This window comes from Schistocerca gregaria, chromosome 1, assembly GCF_023897955.1.
Source record: "Schistocerca gregaria isolate iqSchGreg1 chromosome 1, iqSchGreg1.2, whole genome shotgun sequence".
Lineage (NCBI taxonomy): Eukaryota > Metazoa > Arthropoda > Insecta > Orthoptera > Acrididae > Schistocerca > Schistocerca gregaria.
Window position 1 is genome coordinate 517,980,434 of NC_064920.1, and position 21,984 is coordinate 518,002,417.

A 21,984-nucleotide genomic window follows, 5' to 3' on the forward strand; every position below is an offset into this window, starting at 1 on the left:
GATTTCTCTTATTTTATTACGATAACCATTAACTCCTTATGTACAAGTGCGTCAAGAAAACATTTTCGCATTCGGAAGGGAAGGTTGGTCGCTGAAGTACCGTAAAAGATCTCACCACAGCGAAAAATGCCTTTGTTTTAATGATTGTCTCCCCAACACCTTCATCATATACGTGACACACTTTCTTCCTTGAACTTTTTTGGTGTCCTCCACCAGTCCCATCTGGTAAGGATCCCATACCGCGAAGAAATACTCTACAAGAGGACGGATAAAATTAGCGTACACAGGCAGTCTCTTTAGTCGACCTGTTGCATTTTCTTAATGTTCTGCCAATAAAACGCAGTGTACGACCAGAGTTATGGGACGTGAAAAGTTGTGTGAACAAAAACCGTAATCAAAAGAGACAAATGCCGAATTGCTTCCCATGAACACGTAAACAAAATTGAAAAAGCTTAAAAAGAAGTTTAGTAGTGTTAAGAACCTTTGTAGAATACAATTATGGCTCACTGCTGCGCATCGTATTTTTCTACGGCAGGAGCAGCGAATACGTCCTTACTCAGATTACGATCTTTGCATTTACTGGGTTCCATAGCTCTGGCAGTAGATGCTACGAATCACATTTATTCGTGGTTCTCTAGTTTTCCCACTTCTGTATTCTTGTAGACGACAAACAAAGTAAATACCTTTAAGGGCACCAACTTTCGAAATGAAGCGAAATGATACTGTTCCACCGCTCACTTCGGACTGCAGAGCTGTCGGCGTGAGAAACAGGAAGCAAGACTTAAGAGTGAGAGGGAGGCATATTACACAGATATGACCAGACTAAAAGAACCTTAATAATACACGCTCGCACTGTTATACCGTAATTCAAACATTACTGAATTAAGTACCAGATAATACCGTGATATGTCATCGTCTCCCTTCTCGGTCTAATTCAACCAATTATAATTTCTTAACGTGAAGGAAGTAGGTTAGCAAACCCGCTAGAGAAAACAAAAGTCTGGAGTGGGTGTTGTTCTGGGAATGTTCTGGTAAAATCATTGAATGGACTGCTAACAACACTGTTCCAGGTGAAAGATGGGTTGAGATGATTTCTCATTTCAGCCAAAATCATGTGCCATTCTCAAATGTACTCAGTGGAGTTTCTTTTTGCCTTCCTGGTACTAATGCTGCTTCTGAAAGGATATTTTCCCACACGAACAATATATGGACAAGTGACAAAACACAGTTGGGTGTAGAAACCATGAAAGCAATGTTAGTAAGTAGAATAAATTATGATTAAACCTGTATCGAGTTTTTTCATATGTTGTTGATAAATACAGACTTGATAAAGAAAATTCACAGCACTGAAAAATAGTTGTCGTAATCACACTCATTCACCTTAGAAGGTATTAATAAAATGTAAATGTGCTTTTCTATGTAACAAATTGAATTGATATTTTGTATTTATTACATTTAATTGAAACCTTCTTCTCATATAATAAATAAATAAATATAGGCTATTTTGCAAAATTTTTAACGTGTCCCGGGTTTTGCCCTAGGAAATATGTTAATGTCCCGAATTTGAGTCTAGAAAATATAGTCTCCTTATTCTGGGCTGCAATGTGGAACTCGCACAAACACTAAGTACAAGAAACTAGAATAATGAATCCAACATTCGTTTTTCTTTCAATTGTCTTCATCAGTCCTAGTACTATAGTTTGTCCACAAGACCTCCGATTGTAGGCTCATTACTGGGCGAAAGTGTGGTCCAAAATCTTTGTTCATATTCAGAGAATAATTATGTCAAGCATATTTCAACTGTAAGTTTTCCCTCTGTCTTCTTTCCCTGTCGCTTCGACAACAGCCACATCATCTATCGCAGACACCACCTGTCGACGTTCCTCTGTATAAAAGGCCCTGCTTATTTATGTTACAGGAGAATGAGTGTCTGCGCTGACTGCTGATTCTGCCACCTGTAACCCTTTGTGGTGGGTCTTGTTTGTGAACAGTATGACAGAACTGATGTAATGCTGGGATTAAAAAGTTTCATTGTCAAACAAACAGGTGATTAGCATTCCACGTAGTTTCAGGGTCTCAGTAGTACCCTGTAAGTTACATAATGTGTACTGATACTGCCAACAGCCACAAGAGAGTTCTAAGTCGGCCAGATCTAGGTTTCTGGTTATTTTGTCATGCTTGTATTGGAGGCAAATACGCCAACTGTTTTAGTACTCATGGAGACGAAGCGATAAAAAACACTAAAAACCATATAAGTCTGACTTACTGGTTGACAAAATATAGATTATCCAATCATACGAGAGCTATTTTTTTTTGAGCTCCGAACGGTCGCGAATTTAAAACTGCAGTAAAAATCTGATGAAGCGTTGTGTAGATGAGCTGTACAGTGTCTCTAATGGCACGTCGCACGTTTCAGTTCTGAGCTCACAGCGAGCAAATACAGATACACACAACAATAGTGTCTCCCAGCGTGTCAGAAGTGTGTGCTGTCATTCGCTGAGGATTTCCACCTGATTTCATGCGGCTAACATAACGAAACTGTCATGTGTGACACATTCCTGTGCGGCACTGTTGCAGGAACTCATCTACAGCTGCAGCAAAGACGCTTCTGCAGTGTTTTCGATGGAAAGTGTTTGAGCACTCATATGGCTCCCTCTAATTTGTATCTCTTTAAATCAGATGGACCGCTGGCTACGAGGACAGCATTTTGGTATAGATAACACACAGAACAAGCTGCAGAACAGCGTAGAGAATTGGCGGAAATCACATGTGGCTGTCATCTATGACAAGTGCATTGAAAAGTTAGTAAGTGCTATAACAAATGTCTAAGTCGGAGCAGCGATTATGTAGAGAAGCAGCTGGAAGATGTAGCTAAATCATGCAAATGAAACATTTATGATATTCACTGCCGTTTCTATTTCGCGACTGTATGAAGTCTGTTACACGTGAAGCTGTGGTATCCTGTTGAAGTCACATTCAGCGGGAAGTGATCATGAAACACGACATCATTTGATACGACTTCTCACACTGTAAATCCCCGAATATTTTATGATCATCATTCACTATGTAACATCATTTAGAGTCTCTCAAGTGGCTAATATAATTGGTTAACTGGCACCAGAGAGCGTCCAAACTGTCTGACGCTCCGTTAAGCACGTAAGAGTTTCCAGTCGAACAGGTAGTCTATTGAATTCGTAAAGGGATAAAACTACTCCTGAAGGATGCGCAATTTATTAAGGGCGTTCAGTAAGTAGGGCAACAAATTTTTTCTAAGCCAATTTCGATTGAAAAAAAAAATGCAGAATTTGTTGCTGGACATCGTGCAATATCCCCGCTTCAGCCCCATAAATTTTATGAAGTTCCGATAGGTGGCGTCGCTATACAAACCGATAGTGGCGGATGTATCGGAGGTGAATATCAAGCAGAAATCTGTCAGTTTCTTTTGAAGGAAAAACAGAGCATCGCAGATATTCATAGGCTCCTCCAGAACGTCTACGGAGACACAGCAGTGAACACAAGCAAAATGAATCGTTAAACGAGGCGTATGTATTCTTCATAGCAAGGTCGCGCAAACCTATCCGATCTTCCGCCCATCAGTTGGGGTCGAAAATACGGGTGCCTGTTGGATTCCTCGCTACATAACAGAAGACCATAACGAGCAATGGAAGACGATATGTGCGGAACAGCTTGCGCGTTAGGAAGCTGGTCGCAACAATTTTTGTCGAATATCGTCAGCGGCTATGAGACAAGGTCATCATTTCGAGCCGGAAACAAAACGTTAGTCCATGGAGCGGTGCTACACCACGTCTTCTCCCAAGATAAACTTCAAATCCGCGCCCTCACCCGCTGAAGTCATGGTGACAGTCTTCAGGGACTCTTACGGGGTTTTTCTGCTTAATGTCCTCCCTCATGGTGTAAAAAAAGATCAAATGTGTGTGAAATCTTATGGGACTTAACTGCTAAAGTCATCAGTTCAAATGGTTCAAATGGCTCTGAGCACTGTGGGACTTAACATCTGAGGTCATCAGTCCCCTAGAACTTAGAACTACTTAAACCTAACCAACCTAAGGACATCACATACATCCATGCCCGAGGCAGGATTCGACCTGCGGCCGTAGCAGTCGCGCGGTTCCGGACTGGGCGCCTAGAACCGCTAGACCACCGCGGCCGGCAGGTCATCAGTCCCCAAGCTTACACACTACTTAACCTAAATTATCCTAAGGACAAACAAACACACCTATGCTCGAGGGAGGAGGACTCCAACCTCCGCCGGGACCAGCCGCACAGTCCATGACTGCAGCGCCCTAGACCGCTCGGCATGATGTAACGATCAACTCGAAAGTATACTGTGCCATCCTTAGGAAATTGAAGAAAAGACTTCAGCGTGTTCGTCGCCACAAAAATAAAAACGAACTTCTCTTTCCCCATAAGAACACAAGGCCCCGCAAAATCTGCGCACGAAACTGGAGCTCACAAAACTTCACTGGATTCTTCTTCCTTATTCTCCCTACAGCCCGGATCTCGCACCTTCCCACTTCCATCAGTTTGGCCCGATGAAGGTTGCACTCCGCGGGGAGCAGTACGTGGATCGATAGCAAGATGTTGATACCGGTATACAGCTCCTATCGGTAAGATGACGTAAGGCCATAGCGTTCAACGAGATTCTCCATTTCAGTTTCGTAACTGTCATTACCGAACTGTCAATCGCTGTCTCAATCGGTAAAAGAGAATTATGAAAAAGAAGAGGTGGGAAAACACTGCAGACGACTGCATACAAACAGTAATCCGCTATTTTTGAAGGGAAAAAATTCTTTGCCTCGTTTTGGCACATGAAGCAAAGACAACGTAGTGTATTACAACCGTCTTAAATTTCCGTCATGGTTTCCGCACTTTCGTTGTGAGGAGGGTATAGTGTCTGGTGACATGTCAGAAGCGTTCCACAATCTTCGAAACGTAAGATATCTCACAAACTCTTATGTCAGAACTTGCATCGAATTTGGTCCATGACGTTTCTCATTTGGCCTCAGAATTCAGTCACAGACGGAAACAGATATTGAACCAGGGACTTCCGCGTCAGCAGCCTGCAGTCGCAAGGCCAATTCACACTGACCATAACGTCAAAACATTCCACAATGCATTTCAAATAGCGATATTTACACAGGCCGTCAACGGACCGTCACATCACTTCGCGTCAAGGTTTCTCGTGAAGAGAGTTCTGACACTGTCCTCGTGTGCTAAAATCTGGGCTGTTGTTTCTTCTTAATCTTTATTGTATTATTGCGCTTTACTTACGTGGCAAATTGCTAATGTTTCATAACGACTTGGATACTTTTCCACTGAGTTCCGGGGTAAGGGATTTTCTGTGCCTCTTGATGGCTAGGTGTTGTGTGATGTCCTTAGGTTAGTTAGGTTTAAGTAATTCTAAGTTCTAGGGGATTGATGACCTTAGATGTTAAGTCCCATAGTACTCAGGGCCATGTGAACCACTGAGTTCTCTTCCTCAAGCGAGGTCAAATATCTGAAAGCGAAACATTATTTAGATTTTACAACAACAGAACAAAGATGGCGTACATATTGTATATAAAAACCACACTGTACGTAAATAAGAACATAAGGTGACAAAACAACTCCATTTATTAATGTTTTAAATGAAGAAGGCAGCTCTAATGAGGAGAAAAATGTAGTTGTTTATGACGTATTCTTTACGCAAGAAAAAAGAACGTAATGGATAGGGTAAACAGGTTCTGTTTATTCCCTTATAAATACTGTTTGATGTGCTTGTATGTTATATTTTCGTTAGCAAATAAATGTCGATGATTTGAAACCTTGCTTAAGTTCTCAGTGCTTTACAACACAAAATTGATGAAGAACATACGTTATGAAGTTTGCTTTGACCATTAACAAACTACATCGTCGTTAGTGTCTCAGTTCCGGTGCTATACTGTGACTTTCCTATCAGGGACGGTAACTCATAGCCTCTCTTTCACCGTCGGTCATGGTCTCTAAGCGAACTGAGATGACGTGACGTACATTGTAACAACACCCTGGCGTGAGTGTGACGTGACGTGACAGTGTGAACTGGCACTTAAGTATATATAGCGGAGGTAGTGATCTCAGGGGCGAAAGCTGTGGACGTGAACGGAGAATGAAAGAAGTTAACGTTGTCTCGCTAAGATAGTACGATTGGGCTCCCTTATTTAGCCGTCGAAAGTGAAAGCGAACAGGGAGATGGATCTAGGTCTACTGCTGAATGTACTACCGACCGGCTCAGTCACGCTTTGGCGTGCGGAAACCATTTAAGTCTCGAAACACAGTACAGGGACGGGATCTAGCATCTCTTTATATTAACTGTCGTGCTTGCTAGGAAGTGAAGGTATAGTCACTATCGCTAGCACCATTTCGCAGGCCAAGCGTATGAACATCCGCAAGAAAACTGTCTTCCCTAAGTTATCTCTGTAGGTGAGTTCAAGAATTCTCTACCCTGCTGTGCAACAGAATCGAAAGAGCCTGTATTCTAATGCGCAGTAAACAAGCGTTCAAGAAGTACAACAGACGTGAAGTTATCAGTATGAACAAGCACTGGCGTGGTGCCAGAACAGATTGCAGCACTTGTGTCCTAGTTTAAGACTCGCATTTCCTTCTTTCAGTCTAGCAGCTCGCTGAGTACTAATTCCAGCAAGGGTTATCGTGCTTCAGCTTGACCGTACATAAGAGTTACAGGATGTATTTATAGCCACCTCGGTTGAACAAAATTGTCAACCAAGGTGGACATCATCCTGTAATTAGATATCTCAGCCAATAAAAATGTACATAAGAGTGCTAATTAATCCTGTATAAAATGGGTATGACTTTGCCTGTCAGCACAACCCTGCAATAAAGAGCTGCAGAAGACATTATTTGAACTTTGTACTGGAACACTAACGCTGTAGTAGAATCAGTTGGAGGCTACTCCCCCTCCCCCCCTCTCCTGTCCATTCTCTCCTCACTCCTGTCTCCACCTTCTTCGGTTGTAAATTTATTGCTGTAAGTATGACATTTTTAATAATAATTCGTTTTTCTGGGTACCAAGTCACTGAGCTCTACTGACAGACCCATTCTTCCGTTACTGCTTCTCTGCTACTAACACCATAACGCCCACCTGCTGTTATACTGGCTGGGCCGACTCTCGTGACGTATACTGATCAGTTTCACATTACAGAGGCGTGTCCGCATACTTTTTATTTGATAGTGTTTGCCAACATTGCAAGTGCTTTACATAAATAACGGACAAAGAAACAAGTCCCTAACTGAATAAGAGAATGGTGGGTCAAACGCTCGTTTGGCCATATATTCTCTCTCAGCGTTCTCTTATACAAGCTTGTACGCCGCCTCGAATGATGTCGTCCTCCACTGTACGTTAAAGCGAAGTTCGAACACTAATGGCAGCCCATTCATTACGGAGTGCTACACTGAGGAGAGGTATCGATGTCGGTCGGTGACACCTGGCACGACGTCGGCGTTCCAAATCATCCTAAAGGTCTCCTATAGGATTCAGGTCAGGACTCCGTGCAGGCCAGTCCATTACAGGGATGTTATTGTCGTGTAACTAGTCCGCCACATGCTGTGCATTATGAACAGGTGCTCGATAGTGTTGAAAGATGGAATCACCGAATTGCTCTTCAACACTGGGAAGCAAGAAGGTACTTAAAACATCATTGTAGACCTGTGCTGTGATAGTGCCACGCAAAACAACTAGGGGTGCAAGTCCCCTCCATGAAAAACACGACCACATCATAACACCTCCTCCGCCTCCGAATTTTACTGTTGGCTCTACACACGTTGGCAGATGACGTTCGCCGGGCATTCGCCATACCCACAGCCTAATATCGCATCGCCAAAATTGTGTACCGTGATTCGTCACTCAACACAACGTTTATCCACTGTTCAATTGTCCAATGTTTAATCTACTTATACCAAGCGAGGCGCCGTTTGGCATTTTGGCTTATGAGCAGCCGCTCGACCACAAAATCCAAGTTTTCCCACCAGCCACCTAACTGTCATAGTACTTGCAGTGGATCCTGATGCAGTTTGGAATTCCAGTCTGATGGTCTGGATAGATGTCTGCCTATTACACATTACGATCCTCTTTAACTGTTAGCCGTCACTGCCGGCCGGGATGGCCGAGCGGTTCTAGGCGCTACAGTCTGGAACCGCGCGACATCTACGGTCGCAGGTTCGAATCCTGCCTCGGGCATGGATGTGTGTGATGTCCTTAGGTTAGTTAGGTTTAAGTAGTTCTAAGTTGTAGGGGACTGATGACCTCAGATGTAAAGTCCCACCGTGCTCAGAGCAATTTCAACCATTTCATTAGCCGCCACTGTCGGTCATCAGACGAGGTCGCTTTTGTGCTATACATGTCCCTTCACGTTCCCACTTCACTATCACATTGGAAACAGTGGACCTAGGAATGTTTAGGAGTATGGAAATCTCGGATACAGACGTATGGCACAAACGACACCCAATCACCTGACCACGTTCGAAGTCCGTGAGTTCGCGGAGTGCCCCGTTCTGCTCTCTCACAATGCCTAATAACAGTAGGTGGCAGCACAATGCACCTAATATGTAAAACATTTGCTTTTGGGGGTGTCCGGATACTTTTGATCACATAGTGTAGGAATGTGGAGTCACTCTATACGGCACTAGCTAACAATCCCGGCCCAGGTATTCAGTTTGCTAATAAAATATGTTTGTAGCAAAGTGTCGATAAATTTCAGTTCCTTGTATTCGTGAAAACACCTTTAAAATTATGAAACAATTGATAAGAAATTTGCATAATGTACAAATGTATGAGCGCCGTATCTAAATTAATAAACATGATCTCTGATAGTTTCTGTACGGCGGGCGCAGCTGCGTCGCGTGTTCACAAGCAATTTTGTAAGTATCTTTACCGCAACGCTCTTCACAGCTCTATAGACGACTACTGCTTTCGCCTACAACAGTTCGCGCTTTGCAGTTTGAAGCTCTCAAAAGCGGTGCCACGTGTCATGGATTTCTTTAAATTGGCACAACTGTAGAAGAATGTTAGTAATAAAGAATAAATTTATTACAGCTTCATGTATCAAGTGACAGATTTTCACGCATCTCAGTACTGATGACGTCATATTTCTTGAATTATGCATCGCACAATGAGGTATTTGTGTAATAATATTCAGCAAATTTATACGTCATACACAATGCGGCAGTTTTTCACACATCTCATTATTTATGACGTCATACTCCCCATTTGAGGTACGTGGTTCTTATCCCCACGGCGATTGTTGCCTGACAGCGAAGGACAAGCGTACCAAGCTCAGTCGGAATCGCTCCAGGTGGTTTAGGAGAAATGTGTGTGAATTCGTAAGAGACCAAACTGCTGAGGTCGTCGCTCAGGCTTACGAGAAGATGTAGAACATGTATGTGCGGACACGGTTTGATTATGTACTCTCTTGTATACAGATGAAGCAGACCAATGACCCCTTACTGGAATGAGTATCCGGCCATCTGCTGGACTGAAAGACGGCAATCTCAATCTCAAACTAGGACACGGAAGTTGCAATCAGTCCTCACGCCAGGGCTCGCTACCGTGCCACTGATAGCCTTACGTCTCTCTCTTACTTGTGCTGCGTGAACACTTACCTGGGCACTACGCACAACACTAGACGTATTTTGTATGCGTTTGTACCGATATGCGGTAACCGCGCGACGACCAGTCGGTCACAACACGAGGTCAAATGAAAATTGTAAGACTTTAAATTATTGAAAATATCGCGCGGGGGCTATAAAAGTGCGCGTGTAATTAACTATCAGAGAGGTAATTTGTAATGAAACGAAATAATAACGAAGCAGGAGACTCTATAAGATAACTGTACAGAATCTACGTAGCAATGTAATTGTTCTTTTACTCGCTGATGCAAGAAACCAAAAAGACCAGCGGTATTACAGGCGCTCTCTGTTCTAGCCTTTAAGAAATAGCACGCTACGGCGGCCTTTTCGCATTGTAAGTTTTGAATTTTAAAGAATATAGTGTATTTTATGCTAATTGCGCATTTTTCTTTCATGTATATGGTGACCTTCACGCAGAAGTAATACAAAGGTTTATTTTTCAAAGTTTTCAGTACACTGGATAAACAACAAGAAGTCGAACAACCCGCTATTCTTGGAAAAAATTGGAAATTGGTGATAAGTTTCTATGGGACCAAACTGCCGAGGTCGTCGGTCCCTACACTTACACACTACTTAATCTAACTTAAACTAACGACAACACACACACACACACACACACACACACAGTCTAACCTTCGACGGGGGCAGCCGCGCGCACAGTTTAAAGGCGGCTACCCCGCGCGGGAACGACCATTCTCGGCAGACACCTTGCGTACGAATAATATCATTGCGTTCTGTCATTAACGGACGCTCTAAGACTCGTAATCATAATTAGTAAAGAAAATAAAATGCACAAATTAATTTATTTCCTATTAGAGTAAAAACAAAATATTTCATTTCAGGATAGGTAATAGTCATTTATCGGCAAAACAAAGATGATTTCGTTTAAAAAGGAAAGACTGTGTTTAATTCAAAGGTTTCTTTTAATTAATTTCGCTACGGTAAAGATATCCTGCAGCAATATTTTAATGTGATAACACGAAATATAATTCCAGAATGAGATTTTCACTCTGCAGCGGAGTGTGCGCTGATATGAAACTTCCTGGCAGATTAAAGCTGTATGCCGGGCCGAGACTCTAACTCAGGACTGTATTACAGATGCTTCAGACACGACAGTAGGACGTGTAGGAGGACTGTAATGTGAACTACCACGTAGATAAGCCTGACTACTTCACGAGAATCTCCGTGAGCTATGCTGTTGTAGACAGCAGTAGAAGGAGAAATAGCGAAACATAGGAATATCAGAAGGATCGGCAGTTGACGGTTGAACATAAATATAAGCGGTTGTTCGTAAAGAATGAGGAGAAAGCCTTGATTAGATTAATGCACCATTGACAATCTGTCAATAGAAACGAGTCAAACTGATAAATATCTGGGAGTACACGCACGTGACACGAATGGCGTCAAGTCTGTCGAACGAGCCGGCCACGACATATCTCCTCCGCGTCCAATCCAACGATTTGGGAATTGTCTGTGCAACTCATTTCTAGCCATCAGCGAAAAATGTGCACGATACCCATCATGTTGGTATCACATTTTGTTCCTTGTTCCTAATGGTGTTTCTTTCAATAACAGACCTAATGTTTCTTGCAGGAATATGGTGTAAGATTTTCTTCGATGATACAGGGGCCTATAATTTTGTCCTCCAGAATCCCACACCATACATTCACCGACCACGGTTTTTGCTGTGCAACATGCCGCGGCCAACATGGGTTTTCAAATTCCCAATAATGCTTGTTATGCAAATTAACATTTCCATGGTTCGTGGAGGTAGCCTCGTGAGTAAATAAAATCAAATTAATAAATGTGTCATCCCTCTGAATCTGAAGCTGAGCCCATCGGCAGAATTCAATGCGACGCATACAATCCGTACGAGTTCATTCTCGATGGAGACGGACATGATAAGGATGATATTTACGGCGATGCAGAACACGAACAACACTTCTGTGGCTCCTGCCAGATTCTCTTGCAATTTGACGCGAACTAACACAAGGATCTCGAACCACAGTGGCAAGAGTACCCATTTCCGTTTCCTCGCTAGTAACTTTCCTTAGCCGGATATGTTTCCGATGCGTTAAAGATCCAGTTGTTCTCAGTTTATCATACACATGTTTAAATGTACGACGTGTAAGGTGAGTACGTTGAGGATATCTTTCAGAGTATAAATCTCTACCTTTCACTGAATTTCGATAGCATTCTCCGAAAATGAGAAGCATATCGACTTATTCTTCGAAGGACTAAATCATTCACATTCGCTTGATGCGACGGTACTAGTCTTCCAGTTCCTATTAGTGTTGTATTGCGAAATCGTGGAATGGTGTTTACATGTCAATGGCACGTTAGATAGAGACGCCGAATTCGACGAATATTTACTATTTCCACGATAAACGAGAGAGAATTGTAAGAGCATGTGCCTCGATAAGTGCCGAAGTGATAAGGAATACCACTCAATCCATGATAAGAAGATTGCAGCACTGCACTGATACCAATGGTCATCACTTCGAACACCTTCCGTAAATGTACTTCATGCCACTTTGTGACCTTCGTTGACCACCTTCAAAGACCTTACTGTTACACATAATGGATTCGTTTCGATAGCCGCTATCAGAAAATAAGTACCTAACTATAGCATCCCATTTAAAAAAACCAAGTTGTTCTTCATATCTCTGACACAGCCCCACATAGCAAAAAAAAAACCGTCACATTATGGCTCCCGTTGTTCCATTCGACATTTGTCCCACAATCTTTTCAGCTACTATCATACTTTCGGAGTTATTATAGATGGCAATAGTTAGTGACTCGCCCGGTATAGGCCTTCCAACAGCCTTCCTTCCCTTTGCACGGTTTGCGCGTGGGACAGGCATTTCGGGTGAGGCGTCTGTGCAAATTGGAACACGATGTTCCCTACGCCAACAGGGGCGACGCATGCAAAATTACGGAGTTTACAAACGTCGAGCAATCACACGAATGATGGACGGATATGCAGACGCATGCAACGACGTCAGGCAGAAAAGGCGAAGAACACATCAACAGGAAAGTCTGCCTCCTGAATAGTGTGATACGGAATTTAGGGATGATACGGAATGGGGTTCCTGTCACCAGAAGAAGGTACGTAATACCTCTTTAGTGTCATTAACCATCGTAAGTGACTAAGCATTAATATTTAGGGCGCAGCCTGAAAAGTACCTTGCAGATGAACTACGCACAGACGATTGCTGATAGACAAAGATTTACAATTACATCAATTAGGTCCCACGCTAAAAATAGTCGTGCATAGTCTTGTTTTCTGAGGACAAGTAATATGCATTTACTACAATTGTACTTTTTAAAATCATATCTTTCTTTCCCTTTACAGTATAAATGGCTCTGAGCACTATGCGACTAAACTTCGGCCGTGCGGTTCTAGGTGCTTCAGTCTGGAACTGCGTGACCGCTTCGATCGCAGGTTCGAATCCTGCCTCGGGCATGGATGTGTGTTATGTCCTTAGGTTAGTTAGGTGTAAGTAGTTCTAAGCTCTAGGTGACTGGTGACCACAGATGTTAAGTCCCATAGTGCTCAGAGCCATTTGAGATCATCACTCGCCTAGAACTTAGAACTAATTAAACCTAACTAACCTAAGGACTTCACACACATCCATGCCCGAGGCAGGATTCGAACCTGCGACCGTAGCGGTCGCTCGGCTCCAGACTGTAGCGCGTAGAACCGCACGGTCTTTACAGTATAGCGTCGCATGTTTTCGGGGCCAATAAAAAATCCCAAAAACTACACTGAAGGGTCAAAATACCAGTACACCTGCCTAATTTCGTGTAGGGCCCGTGCGGGCATGCAAAAGTGCCGCAACACGATGTGCCATGGACTCGACTCCTGTCTGAAATAGCGCTGGAGGGAACTGACACCATGAATCCATCGGGGCTGTCTAGAAATCATTAAGAGTACGAGGGGTGTAGATCTCTTCTGAACAGCCGTTGCTAGGCATCCCAGATAACCTCAGTAATGTTCATGTCTGGTGAGCTTGGTGGCCAGCGGAAGTGTTTCAACTATGAAGAGTGTTCCTGGAGCCGCTCTGGACGTCTGGAGTGTCCTGGTGGCATTGTCGAAGTCCGTCAGAATGCACAATGGACATGAATGGATGCAGGAGGTCAAACAGGATGCTTACTACGTGCCATCAGTCACAGTCGTATCTAGACGTATCAGGGGGCCCATATCACTACAACTGCACACCACTACAGAGCCCCTGCCACCTTAAAACAGTCCCCTGCTGACATTCAGGATCCATGGATTCATGAGTTTGTCTCCATACCCGTACCCGTCTGTCCGCTCGATTCACTTTGAAACAAGACTCGTGCGACCAGGCAGCATGTTTCCAGTGATCAACATTCCACTGCCTGTGTTGACGGGCCCAGGCGTGCTGTAAAGCTTTGTGTCGTCCGGTCATCAATGGCTCCGAAAGCCCATGTCGATGAAGTTTCGTTGAATGGTTCGCACACTCTCACTTGGTGATGGCCCAGCACTGACATCTACAACAACTTGCGGATGGGTTGCACTTCTGTCACGTTGAACGATTCTCTTCAGTCGTCGTCGGTCCTTTTCTTGTGGGATCTTTTTCCGGCCGCAGCGATGTCAGAGATTTGATGTTTTATCGGATTCCTGATATTCACGGTAAACTAGTGAAATGGTCGTCCGGGAAAATCCCCACTTCATCGCTACCTCGGAGATGCTGTCTCTCATTGCTCGTGGGCCGAGTATAACACCACGTTCAAAGTCACTTAAATCTTGATAACCTGCAATTGCAGCAGGAGTAACCGATATAACAACTGCGCCTGACACTTGTCTTACATAGGCGTTGCTGCCCGCAGCAACGTATTCAGCCGGTTTACGCGTGCCTATACCGGTTCCTTTGGCGCTTCAGCGTATAACGTTCAGAAACATTTTACTTACTGATATGCGCTTTTAATTTCCATGCTGCGTCTTTCTGTAACAATTTAAGAGAGTTTATTTTACGCGAAAAAGCTACCAGTATAAATTCGAAACGTTACCTACTCCTAACTTACAAGTATGCATTTTGCTTTCTATGACCAACGAAAAAAAAAAGAATTATTTACTGAATGCGGCGGACTACTCTGTGAACTTCTGTACCTTAACTACGAGACAAATCTGTGGGGCAATTGCCGTAGTGCCAGCAAGAGAAACGGTAATTCGTATTATAAGTGGAGGTAGATATTAATGGTTCCCTAACCAGCACACAGTCGGTAAAGACGCAGATACTGACGCTGAGCCCGTTGGCTGCTTTGCAACAGGCGTAAGCGGGTTTGGCCTTTGGAAAGTCAATAGCGGACAGGCGTGACTCGGTAATTAGGATCAGGGCCCACCAGGCGGCCGGCCTAGTCGGTAATTAGCCTTGTCAGCCATCAGTGTGTGTGTGTGTGTGTGTGTGTGTGTGTGTGTGTGTGTGTGTGTGTGGAGGGGGGCGGTGTTATTGCGTCACGGACGCTGTGTAGAATAGGAGCCGTCCCTATACAGTTCGCCAGGTACCGCGGTGACTGCTGACAGCGCATCGGAAATTGCTTTTTCCTCATTCTACGAAACATCACAGCATTTTGCTATTATAAAAATGCCATTTGCTTTCTAGACGCTGCGCCTCACCGTGGAGGGTACCTGTTTGTTTTGTGTCCTGTGTGATCAGCCCTGGCGCTCTTTGAAGGCTGAGCCATTTCTCCACTGGCAAGAGGCGGTTTATCTGAGCTCATTCGTACACTGTCATTAACCATAGTAGTAATATTCCGATTCTTTACGAAAACACCTGGCTACATGGAGATGAAGGCTATTTATTGATCGTAAGCTCACTGAATCCTGGAATTCGTTTGAAACTGTACAGTGAAATCACGAGAAATCTGCAATTCATTGACTTTTTCAAACGTCTGTTTTATTCTGCATACAGCCAGGTTCAAATCTTCAATTACCATATTATTTTGTTACGGGCATTACCTGAACTACTCTAGACAGGAGGACAAACCTTAAAAGGATCGTGATCCTCCTTTCAGCCGTAGTAGGATATTATAATTACTTCTGTTATTTGTATCCTTGTTTTATGCCAAGAAGACAGCAATATTATGTGAAAGAGATCTGGTGAGGCGATGTCAGGAAAGGTATCAGCAGATGAGTTTGATGTGATACTCAGTCGCTCCTTAAACATTGTGTGTTGGATCAGGCAGAAAAATCAACAACTTATATTCATTCGATATTTATTCTCTATTTATACAGGGTGTTACAAAAAGTACGGCCAAACTTTCAGGAAACATTCCTCACACACAAATAAAGAAAATGTGTTATTTGGACATGTGCCCGGAAACGCTTGATTTCCATGTTAGAGCTCATTTTAGTTTCGTCAGTGTGTTCTTCCACCTACGCTCAATGGAGCACGTTATCATGATTTCATGCGGGATACTCTACCTGTGCTGCTAGAACATGTGCCTTTACAAGTACGACACAACATGTGGTTCATGCACGATGGAGTTCCTGCACATTTCAGTCGAAGTGTTCGTACGCTTCTCAACAACAGATTCGGTGACCGATGGATTGGTAGAGGCGAACTAATTCCATGGCCTCCACGCTCTCCTGACCTCAACCCTCTTGACTTTCATTTACGGGGGCATTTGAAAGCTCTTGTCTACGCAACCCCGGTACCAAATGTAGACTCTTCGTGCTCGTATTGTGGACGGCTGTGATACAATACGCCATTCTCCAAGGCTCCATCAGCGCATCAGGGATTCCATGTGACGGAGGGTGGATGCATGTATCCTCGTTAACGGAGGACATTTTGAACATTTCCTGTAACAAAGTGTTTGAAGTCACGCTGGTATGTTCTGTTGCTGTGTGTTTCCATTCCATGATTAATGTGATTTGGAGAGAAGTAACAAAATGAGCTCTAACATGGAAAGTAAGCCTTTCCGGACACATGTCCACATAACATCTTTTCTTTATTTGTGTGTGTGGAATGTTTTCTGAAAGTTTGGCCGTACCTTTTTGTAACACCCTGTATATCTTTACTGCTGGTATTGCAGATTTCCATGCGAACGCTTGAATATAATGAAACTAGTGCGCCTCGCTCATATTTTATTTTAATGCTGTCTGGCCAGGATAGCTGTGCTTCATGAAGCTCCACATCCGGGAGGCAGAGACGCACAGGCCCCGAATGGAACCCGCCCAGAGAACTAAGGGTGCGGGTCGATGTGCCGGAAACACGGTCGCAGGTTCGAATCCTGCCTTGGGCATGAATGTGTGTGATGTCCTTAGGTTAGTTAGGTTTAAATAGTTCTAAGTTCTAGGGGACTGATGATCTCAGATGTTAAGTCCCATAGTGTTCAGAGCCCGGTGTGCCAGAAAGACTGGTTCTTGTTTTTACGTTCCCACATTAAAGCAGGTGAATTCCTGGATAGTACTCAAGTCCCGCCTCAGTTATACCATTCGCCAATATTTAGAAAGAAAGAGAGGGGGGGAGGGGGTTAGGTTTCTCTCATTTACATATCAGTAACATTATACGCAGACAGTTGGGGTATACAAATACCCTTAAACTAACCATGGGAAACCCGTTAACAATAATGCCGACCCTGCGTCGATCCGGGATGAAGGTACAAGAGAAAGAAGCGGATTGTTTCGACAAAAGAGTGAGGCATTATACCAGAGGGTATATTGTAAATAGTAGTTGTGGAACATGTGTTACACCTGCTAAGGTGCAACTCAATTCTTCATTATACAGAAACTATATACACACTGTAATAATCTCATGCTTCACAATTTCATTTCACACTGGGTCGTTGTAAACTGTACAATGAAGCGCCAAAGAAACTGGTATAGGCATGCATATTCAAATATCGAGATGTGTAAAGAAGCACAATACGGCGCTGCGGTCGGCAAAGCCTAAATAAGACAACTGCCTGGCGCAGTTGTTAGATCGGTTACTGCTGCTACAATGGCAGGTTATCAAGATTTAAGTGAGTTTGAACGTGCTGTTGTAGTCGGCGCACGAGCCATGGAACACAGCATCTCCGAGGTAGCGATGAAGTGGAGATTTTTCCCGTACGACCATTTCACGAGTATCAGGAGTTTAGTAAAACATCAATCTGTGACATAGGGGCGGCCGGAAAAAGATCTTGTTCAGAAAATTGCTGCAGATTTCAGTGCTTGACCACCAGCAAGTGTCAGCGTGCGAACCAGTCAACGAGACATAACAGATATGGGCTTTAGTAGCCGAAGGCCCACTCGCGTGCCCTTGATGAATGCACGACACAAAGATTTACGCCTCGCCTGGGCCCGTCAATACCGACACTGGAGTGTTGATGACTGGTAACACGTTGCCTGGTCCGACGGGTCTCGTTTCATATTGTATCGAGCGAATGGACGTGTATGGGTAGAGCGCCAACACCACGAATCCACGGACCCTGCATGTTATGCAATGTATCTATTTCATTCCAGTAACGTCAAAGAGCGTCGGCTTCTTCTTCATCATCAATGTTTTGATTGTTTGGCAGCTCTCCACTTCGCTCCATTAGAAGCCCAGTTCAGAGTAATTAGATACTCCTGAATTACTTACAGCTTATTTTCAAAATTCCAGTCCGTAGTCTCCCTCGGGCAATCTTTCCTTGTAACAAGGAAATGGTTGTATCGTATTGCGTGTGCTCTTCGCCCGACAGATCTCCTAAAAGATTTTTCTACATCAATTCTTTGCAGAACTTCTCGATTTATGGTTTCATCTGTTCAATTTATCCTTAACCAAGACCTGCCCGGACAGCAGCGGGCGTTAGTACGCCGATTCCGGGATTCGAGGATGCGCTAATTGAACTTAGTGGTTACAACAATATTTTTTATTTGTCACGTATCTGAAAATGTTAATAGCCAAAACCGGTAACATTGAAGTGTAAAATTTGAGTGATCAAGACGAACCTTTATAAATAAACAAAAACGGTACTTTAACATAGCAGCACAACTCAAATGTTTCAAGAAATTTCATTTCAATTTTGCCTACTATCCATGTTTCACAACAGTACAGTGCTACGGTGCAACTCCCGAGTTCGACCACCTATTTTGTAATTTCATTTATCAATTGAAATTGATTTTGCTTCTTTAATTCTTTCTTTGTTTTATGTCTTCTCTGCTTCTGAATTTTTTAGTTATCTTTTCTCCTAAATATCTGTATGGTTTGTTTATTTTATTATCTCTAATTTCTTGGAGCGCAAAAATATTTCTGATCTTGTTAAATTTTACTACATACTAGTCCCTTAGTACTGTACCCATAGCTCCTATGATTCTATGATTTCTTACATCTGGAGCTATCACAGCTACTCAACCTTACGTCCAGTAAAAATACCGCCATATTCTAAAATAATCTGCCCACTAACGCGAGGAAGGCCTAAACAGTGATAAGTTCCTCGAGATGAAAATCAAACTTTATTTTGTAAAATAATGCAGATAAGAGCAAATATTTAAGAAAAACATCGTTAGTCGCGTTAATTCAGACCTGCAAAAACGAACTTATCACATCTAATGACTATGTAACATTAGAGAAGTTGAGCGTAGCCTTTCAACACCAACATCCAGAGATGACTATACGAATTTGAGGAATGCTGAGCCGTTTTCTTGTAATTATGTTGAACGTTCTAATATACAGGACGTTACAAAAAGGTACGGCCAAACTTTAAGCAAACATTCCTCACACACAAAGAAAGAAAATATGTTACGTGGACATGTGTCCGGAAATGCTTACTTTCCATGTTAGAGCTCATTTTGTTACGTCTCTTCAAGTCACATTAATCATGGAATGGAAACACACAGCAACAGAACGTACCAGCATGACTTCAAACACTTTGTTACAGGAAATGTTCAAAATGTCCTCCGTTAGCGAGGATACCTGCATCCACCCTCAGTCGCATGGAATCCCTGATGCCCTGATGCAGCCCTGGAGAATGGCGTATTGTATCACAGCCGTCCACAATAGAGTCTCTACAATTGGTAGCGGGGTTGCGTAGACACGAGCTTTCAAATGCCCCCCTAAACGAAAGGTCAGGAGAGCGTGGAGGTCATGGAATTGGTCCGCCTCTACCAATCCATCGGTCACCGAATCTGTTGTTGAGAAGCGTACGAACACTTCGACTGAAATGTGCAGGACCTCCACCGTGCATGAACCACATGTTTGTGTCGTACTTGTAAAGGCACATGTTCTAGCAGCACAGGTAGAGTATCCCGTATGAAATCATGGCGGTTAATCGAGGAAGTACAGTACATACTGACGAAACTAAAATGAGCTCTAACATGGAAATTAAGCGTTTCCGGACACATCTCCACATAACATCTTTTCTTTATTTGTGTGTGAGGAATGTTTCCTGAAAGTTTGGCCGTACCTTTTTGTAACACCCTGTAGGTCTACTACTGATACGACGAGCGATCGGAAATCAGAGAAAGAACATAAGAAAGCAAAATCTAGTGATACCTCTTGTGCAGTTCTCACAATCGTACGAAGCCTGAAAAATAAATGATGAGGTTGTGCGTATAACGTTAAATCGTATTTGTCGTGGCACATTTGTACCAGTTTACTGTACATCTGTTTGCGCACTCAGCCGTACAGTATCGTGTGTGAGATCTGTCACAGAAGAAACTGTACTGACACTGCAAATTTGTGTACTTAGTAAAACTATGTTCATTTAGTGGCTGTCACATTCGTCCCTTCTACGGCTAAAAACTTTTCTGTATGTGACTTTTAGTAGACAGCACAAGAGCTGCACTGTTTCCAGTTTCGGGTGGAGGGAAGAAACACGAGCTCTGCTGCCACAGCCACTGAGTTGATGGATTTAGTTAGAAGTTGTCAGTGCATAAGCAGACATATTAAGGTCGAATAACAATCGCGCACTAATATGCCACGACATACAGTTTCTTAGTAATGTAATACACTCACATTTCTTTTGTCAACATAATGATCCATTACTGATGCACATTAGTTTCACAACGGCGGTTGACAGGTAATTTCTGCTATGATTAACCGATTACTGACTGAATATTTCACTCCAAAGCGGAATTAGCGCTGTTTTGAAGCATCTTGGCGTAACTCACTGACTCCATACCTTTCCTGTCAGTGAATTTAATTCGCTTGACACATCTTCCTGTCACAGCGTAAGTCTCGCTCCTCCACTAAATATGCTATCTGATCAATAGTATCCGGACGCCTGTCAATGAACATAAATGTGGGAGTGTGTTCACCTGTCGCCTTTCTGAGGGCTCGAACTCTGCTGAGGGCTCATTCAATGACGTTTCTGAATGACTGTAGAGTGTAGAGGAATGGCAGTACCCATTTCCTAAAGATCCGAAACCGGAGAAGGTAGCGCAGGAGTTTTGAGCGAAGTCGACATTCTAACCAACTGCAAAGGTGTTCCATCGGGTTCAGGTCGAGACACAGGGCAGCCTGGACAGGCTCATCCATTTCAGGGACGTCATCGTTCACAAACCAGTTGCTCTTTATAACAGGGTGCATTGTCATGCTTATAGAAATAATCATCGTCTCCGAACTGTTCCTCTACTCTACGCAGCACACTATGTTGTAAGATGCGTTTACTTAAAAAACACGTCTACACTGCAACACCGCCTCCCTCGCACTTCACTACAGAAGACTGCAAATAGCAATATCCAGGCATCAGCAAAACTCAAACCCTTCAGTCGGATTACCACAGGATATACTGTGCTTCATCACTCCAAGTCACTCGTTTCCAGTCGTCCACCTTAAGCGTCGCTTAACGCTGATCACAGAATAATAATTAGCGTATGGCATTGGTGGCCGGGATACCACTCCACAAGTTTTTTAACGGCACTACGGCGATATGCGAGTGAATGAGGATGAAATGATGATGAAAGACACACAACACTCAGTCCTCTGGGGGCAGAGAAAATCCCTGACCCCGCCGGGAATCGAACCCGGGACCCCGTGCGCGCAAAGCGAGAACGCTACCGCAAGACCACGAGCCGCGGACGCTGCCCACAGAAATGTATGGCTTATGGGGAGCAGCCCGACCACTGTACACAATTCTTTTTAATCCCCTACGCACAACAATGATTCTAGCCTGACTGTTGGTAGCAGTCTGGGACTCACGAAACATGCCTTCAGCTGATTTCTTGCGATTTTCTGCAACCACCCTCCGCAACAGTGCACTGTCCCAGAGGCCTGTCTGGCCTTGGTTTAGCTGTTTTTGTTCCTTCGCTTTTCCACTTCACCATCACAGTCGACTTGGGGAACTTTAATGGGATGACACGTCGCTGATGCA

At 43.5% G+C, this 21,984-nt stretch overlaps 1 protein-coding gene across 1 annotated transcript in view; it reads right to left on the reverse strand.

The window, feature by feature from the left end:
- LOC126354613 (ankyrin repeat domain-containing protein 29-like) overlaps positions 1–21,984 on the reverse strand; it is a 571,227-nt gene that overhangs the window by 351,009 nt on the left and 198,234 nt on the right. The window lies entirely within an intron of this gene.